Here is an 11,778-nt window from a genome sequence, read left to right on the forward strand (position 1 = left end):
TTACCCGAACATCAGCTTCTTCTTGCTAGCAGTCTCACTACACACTGCTTCTGTTTGTAAACCAACAACTTGATCCTCAACCCTTTCACTTCATTTCCCATCCCCCTGCCAAATTTGTTCCAACCCTTCTGAACAGCTCTAGCAAACTGGTCTGCAAACCTATTTGCCTCCATCGATTCAGGTGTAACCTGTCCCTTTTCTACAGGTCATAACTTCTGCTTATCAAGGCCCAGAGTCTTCGAGTAAAGAGGAAAGGTGTAAAGTTCCCCGGGGTTGTGAAGGGCTTCAGACTGCATTGTCTGTTGATTGTGCTGTCGTTGGGATTGCAGTGTCAGGGAATGCAATGTGAGTTAAGGAAGGTGAAAGTTTGGGTTTCATGGGAGTCTTTGTTAGTCACTTGGTTACCTTGATAACGGTGACGAAGGTGCTGTAGAGGAAACTGATGATGAACAGAATGGCAAAGGCAGCAACTGTAAGCACATTGTCATCTCCATCCACGTGTCCCTGTTCTTCCTTCCCCTCCTCTCCTGTCATGTCTGTGCAGATTCCTGAAAGAATTGAGAAAGTGAGACTGTTAGTTTCTTGTCGATGTTTCTTGAAGATCAACATGGCAATAAACTTGAGTAAACTTGATGACTCAAGTCATGTTTCCCCACAGCATGTCATTTGTAACCAGGGAGCAGCTGGATAGAACTAAATTAACTAGTTTCTCCGAATCGACTATGTTCGCTCCGCTAAAAATATTGACCAGATATTCACTTAGCGTTCATTAAACATCATCCCAACATGTAATTTACTCTGGGGAGTGCAGGTATGTTCAGCAGTCCCTCCAAGACAGTTTGTCCAAAGACCTGGAGTTGGTTCCTGCGTATTCATTTCATTGATTATTATCTCTGCAGTTAAAGCCTTTCAGATGCTGACAGATCTGCCAGCCTTGTGTGAGTGGCAAAGTTTGTCATGTGTGTTTCTGCCCAATATCTAAACCATGAATAAATCTAGTGAATAGTGTCAGCACTGAACACATTGCTGCAGGTCACAGGGCATCACTGTCTACATATTGTCCCTTCTTTCTGTAACTCTCCACTTTCTGAATGAGATCACCAAATGTCTTCACAAAGTTGATGAAATACCTTTCCCTGTCAATTACCTTTGTATATTTGAAACTGCGGACCAATCCAGAATGTTCTGTCATCTGTACCGTAGAAACTAGAATACACATACACCTATACCCATTTGAATGTCTGTCTGCCTGTCTATATAATGAAGGACAGAACCAACCAGGCAACACTTCCAGCCCCTCATGTTTGAGTCACACAGTTGTATCCCAAAACATACCGGCACGGAACACTGGCAGCCGAATGCTTTCCATACCTTCTTTATTGAACTTTGATTACACAAACACAGGCTGACATTCAACCTCTCATGTAGTCTACACAAGTTTCCAACAGGATCAGACCTGACATTAGGAAGTTTTTAAAAAAACTGCAGGATCTCAGAAATGTTAGTAATTTATTTTGATGTATTTAATCATGGAAATATATATTTCCATTTTGAGCTAATGAGAAAGGACTTGCAGGTAACCTTGCTTATTTCAGGGAGGTAAACCACATTGTTGTAGGATCAGCCACCAACTGGAGGTTGACCAGTGGGGTAGTTGGCCACAGGAATCTCTGCTGCAAAGAACTCAGTGACCTGACACTTGTCCTTTTATCTGATGAGGAAGTGTAGCTTTAGAGGGTTCCTACTGGAAATGGACTTTTTTTATTCATCTGAAGTTTTCCTGGAATATTCTGCTCTTACACCATTCAGGCTAATATTTACACCAGGAGTGATCTCTCCACATCTAAAATGTAAAGGCTTTTTACTTTTGGAAATGAAAGAGAAATTGTGGAAAGTGTTCAGTGGGTTAGAGAACACCTGTAAACAGAGAAAGGGATAACATTGAGATAGCATCACAAGTGTACTCTGTCCCATTGCTTCAGCACTAGTTCTGTGCCTGGCTGAGTACTGTGCATCTCTCTGGTTTACTGGAACTCAACAACTGTCTGGTGTCCAGTTACATTCCACAATGCCTGCTCCAGTGGAACTGAGTTCCTCCAGTTCTGCTGACAGACAGACTTGCTTCATGTTTCTGAGACGCTGGTGTGCAAACATTGACCCTGCAGTCATTATTTCATCAGTCCCTCACTGACAAGGCCGGCATTCCTTGCTCTGCTCCAGCAGGCCCATCACAGAGCAGTGAAGAGTTTGGTGTGGGACTGATGGATACGGGTAAACAGGGTAGGAAGGGCAGTGTCCTTCACCAAAGAACATCAGTGAAATAGTTTGTAATCTAAAACTAGAATCCGGCACAGTCACCTCTGGTTATGTGTTCACGCCATTGTCCTGAGGCTTGGGAACAGACTGTAGGTCAATGATCCTGGTACTAGTACTGAGGGAGTGCTGCACTCTCGCACATCTGTCTGAGATGTGACAGAGGGGCCCAGATGGGCACTTACTGATGGACAGACAGACCTTGTGTTGGTAGTTGGGAAGAGAGTCAAGTTTTGAAAGCATCGGATGAACTCTGATTCTTTCCCACTCTCTGCCTCTGCATTATTAATCCACTCACACAACTACAACAATGCCAGACTTGCCGTTACCTATTGACCTTGCTTGTCCCTGGGTTGTGACTGTGGCAGAGGATGTCAACAGTGGAGTGAATCTCAGAATCATACCTTGAATGTTTTTCACATCCTGCCTGACACTGGTGTTGGAGGGGGGATGAGACACTGTGCATCTGAAAACTGAGCCTTCCTTCCACTCCTCTGTGCTCACAGTCAGGACGTAGCTGGCAATGAAAGTCCCTGCCTGTTCCAGAGCAGTTGGTCTCACACTGATGTTGGAGGAGATCAGAGAGTAGCCTTTCTCCCAGGTGGCGGTTATTTGGTCCGGGTAGAATCCAGAGGCAACACACTCGAGGGTGACCGTGTTCCCACTGTTGGTCCCTCCCTCTGGCGGTGGCAGCAGTCTGACTTTGGGACTTTTTGTCTCCAGTGGAACTGATGGGCAAACAGTGGAAATGTCAAACATTTTTACTGAGGTAACCAACGTTGTCCATTTTAATCGCTGACCTCTTGCCCACCTTTGGTACTTTTTGTCCGTGCTGATACTGGTGAGGTTGCAGAAGGTTGTTGGGCAGAGCAAGTGTACTCCACCCCACTGGTCCACTCCTCCACACTGGTCTGGAGTTGGCTGATCACTGTATCTTGGGTTCCTTCCTCTCTTGGTTTTTTGGTCACATTTGCTTTGATTTTCTCCCTCTCGTTCACCTTCCAGTGGATTTGGACCTGGCTCAGATCAGCACCCACAATCATACACACCAGAGTAGCGGTCTGCTTGATCCACATCTCTTCAATGGAGGGATTTTGGATAAAGACAGACAACTCTGTAGATTAGAAATAGAAAACTTACAAACTGGACAATATCTATTGTCAGCTGGCTTGACAACTTCAGCTCAGACTTATCCTGAAGCTCAATTTGTACATAATTGTACAATGGGGTGAAATCAGGTTTGTCTGCAGAGTGGGTTTGCTCATCTCTGTTTACAACCTTTGACTGAGAAAACAAAATCAAACATCAAGGAGCTTCTTTCCTTGGGACCCAGTTGGGTCACAACAGGGACTACAGGACAGTTGCCCAGCTACGTGACATTTAGCTGCTGCAATGCCAATCAAATGCACTATCAGAGCTGTGAATTGCAATGAGAGATGCAGTTTCTCATGAAAGACGACATTTCCTGAAATCTTCTTGTCTCGGAGCATGTGAGAGCCTGTAGATCCATTTGTGACATTGAGCTGAATCAATGAGCTGCCTCATATCTGTTAGGACTGAGCCTGGGATTCCTCCAGAATGAAAATTCTGATGCTGACTTTCGAATCTCCCATGAAAAATCTCTCTTTTCATTCCTGTAACTTGCCTGCCCCAGTCAATGATCTCACTTTGTTCCAGTTGTCCTGTTCACTTCATCTATTTCCATCTCTACACTTTAAACCTCCCTGTCGTTCTATTTCCTGTGGAGTCTGCTTTTCATTTGATGGACACTCATAGACATGGCTTTGTGTCCCATCATCCACATCATTAGTAATATCAGTGAATAGTTGCAGGGCCGACAAAGATCATTGCAGGACACTGCTCACGATTAAGTCCTGCTGGGTTCAGTCCCCTGTCACATGACACAGTGATAATGGAGTTGTTGATGAATGATTGCAAACAATTTCAGTCCATTCGTCCACAGCAGATCCAGGCATGGTGTGGGGCAGCCACCTCAGGCCAACATCGGGCAGTCACTGGAAGAGCTGAGCGCCGTGATCAGTAAACACGAAATAGCACACCTGGATTTGAACCAGGACATCTTGAGGAAGTCTCTGAACAATGGCCACTAACATATCTCCTGTGGAACCAGAGGAGCCAACACTTGACCACTGTGATACCACCATCAACAACGGTTACCGTGCCAGCACATGGCCACACTTTGGTAAGGCCGATCACCTGGCTGTACTTCAACTCCCGGCTCATAGGCAGAGACTAAAGACCACAGTGCTGGTAGTGAGGACCAAGAAGATATGGTCAAGGAAGGCAGAACTGCGCCTACAGGACTTTTGAGTTGGTGAACTGGATGATATTACTGCACAACAATTTTTTCAAAAATGTTGCTTCCTCAGAATTTTTTTTGTTTATGATAGACTGCTTGAAGATGAACACAAATATAATTTCAGACTACTTGGATCACGTAGGAATTTGGAGAAACAACAAATTAACTTTTATTGAATATAATGTGTTTAATTGCATAATGGTGCTGATGCTTTGCAATAGTTCAACTAAGATGAAAATATTTTGTTAATGATTTTCATTTGTGCTCAATGTCTGCGGCTTCTTGCTTAGCTGTCCAACAATAATCCACCAGCATCGATGGATTCCAGTTGCCCTGATATCTTTTCTCCATGACCGCAACGTCCTGGTGAAACCTCTCACCATGCTCATCACTAACAGCACCAAGATTTGCAGGGAAGAAGTCTAAATGGGAATGCAGAAAATGAATCTTTAGTGACATATTGCATTTCAAGGTTTTTGTATGCTTGAAGCATGCTTTCAACCAGCTGCATGTAGTTTGGTGCTCTATAGATGCCGAGAAAAGTTTCAACAACTTCCTTGAATGACTTCCATATGATTTTCTCCGGTCCCACTAGAAATTCTTCAAATTGCCTGTCATTGATGACCTGTTTGATTTGTGGACCAACAAAAATGCTTTCCTTAATCTTGGCATCAGTTATTCTGGGAAGCATCTGTCTCAAATATCAAAATCCTTCATAGAAATGTTTGTGCCTGGTGATAGAAAATTCCATCCTTACAGTCCTGAACCCAGTAATTATTACTAAAACCTGTCCTGCCATGCAGCAGCCGTGCCGCCTAAGCATGCTCAAGCCTGCCTGGACAAGATAGGAATCTTTCCAGCTTACTTTGTAGGCAACATTTTAATTGACTTGAATTATGAATTGAAATAATAAACATAAGTGACTTCAAAAAATGGTGCGTGATAGGGAAATTTCATGATGATTTTCATGATCAGTAGCCCAAAACTCATAAAATACACCTAAAGGTATTCAGAAAGCAAAATCTTTGTATTCAGTGTATTCAGAGACATCTTCAAATCAGAATGAATATGCCACAGTTGTCACCAACTTCGTCAAGCCCTGTGTGGATAAGTGTGTGGCTTCAAGAACATACTGGACATACCCAAAGCAAAAGCTGAGGATGGACCAGGATATTTGTAGTCTGCTGAGGGCTGGATCTATGGCAGTCTAGGCTGGTGATCTAGCATTAGACAAGAAGCCCAGGTACAACCTGCGGAAGGCTATTTTAAGAGTGAATAAACTCATCTTGGTCAAGATGGTGCCAGAGTGCAATCCTCCCTCGGTCAACCTCTTCCAGATAGCTCATGAAAATATCCTTTTTTGGTCTTTTATGTCTATTTTTCTCCTTAAATATGTTTCTGGGACTGTTAGAGTTAGAGACTGCGATTTTGATTGGAAATTGTTTCAGTGATCCAGTACCTTGCTGACTCTGAGAAGATTCTGAGTATGTACTCAGACGGCTTTGATGCAATGAAACTTCAAGACAGCGTGTGAGCCGATGATTGACTCCATTTCTCCATTTGAAGCATCCATTAAGTGAGAGAGAGTTTCAGCGCCGATGCCTGTGTTTTGATCACTGCTGGAGATGGATTCTGTGAGCGGCCCTATTGCTGTGTGTCTCGCTGTGACAGGCGGGTCCGCCTCTCTGCCTCGTGTGGTGTCCCTCTCCTCTCTTTCGATGAATGTTGGTGATATCGGAGATGGTGTTGTGTTTCTGTGTTTATGGATTCGACTGTTGTGTTTATGGATTGTGGACAGTTTCAGACTTATATTCTGTGTTTTTATTGCCCGTTCCTTTTCTGTTTTGTTGTGTGAGGGGAGGGTGTTTGGGGGTCGGTGTTCTGTTAGTTTTTTGTGCAGGGGAGGGTTTGTCTTTGGGGAGTCAATGTTCCTGTTCCGTTTTCTGAAGGGAGAGGGGGTTATTGGGGGCAACTGATGATCAGTATGCTGTTTTTGTCGGTGGGGGTGGTGGTGAAGGGATGGGTTTGATGTTTCTCTCTGAACGACTTTCATATTCTTGTTTTCGTGGCTATCTGGAGAACACAAATTTCAAGTTGTATGTGGATACAGGCTTTGATAATTAATGAACCTTTGAACAATTCCAATTGAACTTAGAGAAGGAATCAGATCCCCTTCAGCTCTGGCAGACTTTTCAGGCCATTACTTCCTACAAGGTGAAACCTAACAACATGAATGGCAGTGATGCTTCATTCTCAGATGAGCTCAACACCATTTAAGCACACTTTGAAAGGGAGAATGAAACTACATGTGGGTAAATCCCTGCAGTGTCTGTTGATCCTGTCATCTCTGTCTCAGATGCCAACGTCAGAGCAGCTTTCAAGAGGGTGAATCCTCACACTGAATCAGGCCCTGATGCTGTGCCTGGTACGGAATTGAAAACCTGTGCAACCAACTGGTGGGAGTGTTCAGGAACATCTTCAATATCTCACTGCTGCAGTCAGAGGTTCCCATCTGTTTCAAAAGAGTGAGAATCATACCAGTGCCCAAGAAGAGCAGGGTGAGCTGGCTCAATGACTATCGCTCAGTTGCACCCACATCTACTGTAAGGAAATGCTTTGAGAGGTTGGTCACGGTCAGAATCAACTCCTGCCTAAGCAAGGACCTGGACTGGACCCACTGCAATTTGCCTGTTGCCACAGTGGGTCTAAAGCAGCTGGAATCTCAGTGGCTCTCCACTCGGCTTTGGATCACCTGGACAATAACAATACCTGCTGTATGCCAGGATGTTGTTTACTGATTACAGCTCAGTGTTCAACACAATCATAACCTCAGTTCTAATCAACAAACTCCAAAACCTGGGCCTCTCGACCTCCCTCCACAACTGGATCCTTGACATCCGCACTGGGAGACCACAGTCAGTGTGGATCTGAAAGAGCATTTTCTCCTCCCTGGCAATCAACACTGGAGCACCTCAAGGATGTGTGCTTAACCCACTGCTCTACTCTCTCTGCACCCACAACTGTGTGGCTAGGTAGAACTCAAGTGGCATTTATAAACTTGCTGATGAACTATTGTGGGCAGAATTTCAGGGTGATGAGGAGGCATACAAGAGCAGGATAGATCAGCTGGGTAAATGGTATCTCAATAGCATCCTTGCATTCAATGTCAGTAAGATGAAGCAATTGTTTGTAGACTTCAGGAAGGGGAGGTTGTGGGAACACACGTCAGTCTTCATTGAGGGATGTGCAGTGGAAAGGGTGAGCAGTTTCAAGCTCCTGGGTGTCAATATTTACGAACATCTATCCTGGGTCCAACTTATTGATGCAATAACAAAGAAGGCATGACAGTGGCTATATTTTAATTGGAATTTGAGTAGTCTGGGTATGTTGCTAAAGACGATCGCAGATTTCTATAGATGTACCATGGAGAGTATTCTGATTGCATTACCATCAGGAAAAGCTGCAGGAAGTTGTAAACTCAGCCAGCTCCATCATGGACACGAACTTCCCCAGTATTAATGACACCTTCAACAGGCGATGGCTCAAGAAGGCAGCATTCATCATTAAGGTCTCCCACCACCAAGGACCTGCCCTCTTCTCATTGCCACTTTCAAGCAGGAGGTACAAGAGCCTGAAGACACACTCAACATTTGAGGAACAGCTTTTTCCCCTCCTAAATGGACAATGAAGCCATGAACATTACCTCTCCATTTTTTTTTCATTTTGCACTACTTATTTAATTTATTTTTTATATTTACTTCATATAGGAATTTATTGCTTTTTTTATAAGTATTTCAATGTACTGCTGCAGCAAAACACCAAATTTAATGACAAATGACAGTGATATTAAAGCTAATTCTGATTCTGGTCGAAGAGGTTGGTCACCATGGACTCAAAATCACCAACCACACCTCACGTCTGTACTTATGAAATACTGTCTCTCTAAACACACCAGCATTGTGGAATACTCACAATGATATCTTTCTGTATTTCCTCTATTCATCTTTGATTGGTAACACTGACACTTACACACACTAATCCTCTCATTGGGACGACCTGGGAGGAACATGTGTTCTCAGTCACCATCGGGAAATAACGTCTAATCTCTGACCCAACAATAAAGCTGCTGTGTTTGACTCAAGTGAGAAATACAAAACACTTTACACTGAATCAGAACTGGTGTCAGGGTTCCAGTCGCTTGAGCACAAACTGTGTGTGAGGAGTACAAGAATACAAGAGCAAGAATGTGATGCTGAGGCTTTATAAGGCACTAGTGAGGCCTCACCTTGAGTGTTGTGAACAGTTTTGGGCCCCTCATCTTAGCAAAGATGTGCTGGAATTGGAGAGGGTCTAGTGGAGGTTCACAAGGATGATTCCAAGAATGAAAGGGTTATCATACTAGGAACGTTTGATGGCTCTGGGTCTGTACTCACTGCATTTCAGAAGGATGAGGGAGGATCTCATTGAAACCTTTCGAATGTTGAAAGGCCTAGACAGAGTAGATGTGGAAAGGATGTTTCCCATGGTGGGAAAGTCTAGGACAAGAGGGCACCCCAGCCTCAGGATAGAGGGGCGCCCTTTCAAAACAGAGATGTGGAAAAACTTCTTTAGTCAAAGTGTGGTGAATTTGTTGACTTTGTTGCCACATGCAGCTGTGGAGGCCAAATTGTTAGGAGTATTTAAGGCAGAGATTGGTAAGTTCTTAATTGAACATGGCATCAAAGGTTATGGGGAAAAGGACGAGAGCTAGGGTTGAAGAGGAGAAAAAAAATGATCAGCCATGATTGAATGATGGAGCAGACTTAACGGGCCAGATGGCCTAATTCTGCTGCTATGTCTTATGGTCTTAAGGTCTTTTGGAGCTCTGCAAAATGTTAGGCATGTCGTGGATCACATAACATGTTCTGTGTCCTGCATAGAGTAAGGATGATTTTGTTGAGACACACTGAGGTTGAGGTCCTGTTCAAAGGGCACCGACACCAATGATTCCTTTGAAGACCTCCCTATGTCTCTTTCTGGGTCTGTCTGTCTCTGCTTTAGCCACTCAGATTGTCCTCTGCCTTCTCTCTTCAAACATTCACACAGTTTTTTTATTTGCATAGTTCTGATCTCATCCTTTGCCTCTTCTTGCAATTCTCTCTGTCTCTGTCTCCACTGAACTCACAAGAAGAAAAGAAAACAGGAGAAAGAGTAGACCACCAGATTCCATGCTCTGCGCTGAGATTTCTGGGGATTCGTTCCCTCTGAGAGAAGCAATTTCTCTGCACCTCAGTTTCAAATGTCTGGCTCCTTATTTCGTAACTATGTCCCCTTGCTTGTGACTCTCTGACGGGTGACAATCTCTCAACATCAACCCTCTTGTGCCCCTTTTGTATCTGAAATGTTTGAGTCCAGAAATCCTGGATTCTTCTCAACTTCAAGCAATGCAGACACTGACAGTCTGGCCTCGGTCACTGTCTGACAGTCACTTCAGTTACAGAAACAGGCCCTTTGGCCCATCTAGTATTTAAACTGCCTAGTCCCATTGAATTTCACCTAGACCATAGTCATTCATACCCTACCCATTCATGTACCTACACTCCAAATTTAGCCTCAGGAATGTCTTATACAACTTCAACATTACATCCAATCTCCTGTACACAATACCTAGATTTGTGAAGGCCAATTGCAACACATCTCACTTAAATTCCATCTGACATTTTTCTGCCCATTGAGTCATAAAGAAGTACAGCCCAGAGACAGGCCTTTCAGCCCATCTAGTCAGTGCTGAGACATTTAAACTGCCAAGTCCCATTGACTTGCACCCAGACCATCACCCTCCATACCCCTCCCATCCATGTAACCATCCAAACTTCTCTGAAACATTGAAATCGAGCTTGCAAGCACCACTTGCTCTGGGAGCTCATTCCACACTCTCATAAATCTCTGAGTGAAGAAGTTTACCTCATGTTCCTCTTCAACATTTCACCTTTCACCCTTAACCCATGATCTCTAGTTGGCGTTCCTCCCAACCTCAGTGGAAAAAGCCTGCTTGCATTTACCCTATCTATATCCTTGATAATTTTGTATACCTCCATCAAATCTCCCCTCAATCTTCTACGTTCCAGGAAATAAAGTCCTAACCTATGTAATCTTTCCTTTTGACACAGTTTCTCCAGTCCTGGTAGAATCCTTTTAAACTTTCTCTGTACTCTTTCAAGCTTATTTACATCTTTCCTGTAGGTTAGTGACTGCACACTGTACTCCCAAATTAGGCCTCACGAATGTCTGATACAACTTAAAGATAACTTCCCATCTCCTGTACTCAGAACTTTGATTTATGAAGACCAATGTGCCAAAAGTTTTCTTTATGATCCTATCTACCTGTGCCCCCATTTTCAATGAGTTATGGACGTTTGTTCTACTGCAATCCTCAGTGTCCTATCGTTCACTGTGTAAGACCTACCCTGGTTGGTCCTACCAAAGTGCAACACCTCACACTTGCCTGCATTAAATTCCATCTGCCATTTTACCATCTGGTCAAGATCCCACTACAAGCTCTGATAGTCTTCCTTGCTGTCTACTCCACCCCCCAGTCTTGGAGTTAATTACAAATTTGCTGATCCAGTTAACTATATTTTCATCTAGATCATTGATTCAGATGACAAGCAACAATGGACCCAGCACCAAGCCCTGCGAAACTCCACTAGTCACAGGCCTCCAGTCAGATAAGCAACCATCTACTACCATCTCTGGCTTCTCCCACAAAGCCAATATCCATTCGAAATTACTACCTTATCTTGACATATCTGTAGAATCCCAAAGGATTCTCCTTCACTTTGCCTGCTAGGGCAACCTCATCCATTCTTTTATCCCTTCTTATTTCTTTCTTAGGTGTTTTCTTGCATTTCCTATACCCCATAAGTACTTCATTTGTTCCTACCTGCCTGACCCTGCTGAGACTTCCTTTTCCTTCTTAACCAGGGCCTCAAGATCTCTTGAAGACCAAGGCTCCCTGAATCTGTCATTGTTGCTTTCTAATCTGACAGGCACATACAGCAATGTGCTCTCAAAATTTCATATTTGAAGGTTTCCCACTTACCAAGTAAGCCTTTGCCAGAAAACAGCCTGTCCCAGCTCACACTTGCCAGATCCTTTCTGATACC

This window comes from Mobula hypostoma, chromosome 10 (assembly GCF_963921235.1).
Source record: "Mobula hypostoma chromosome 10, sMobHyp1.1, whole genome shotgun sequence".
Lineage (NCBI taxonomy): Eukaryota > Metazoa > Chordata > Chondrichthyes > Myliobatiformes > Myliobatidae > Mobula > Mobula hypostoma.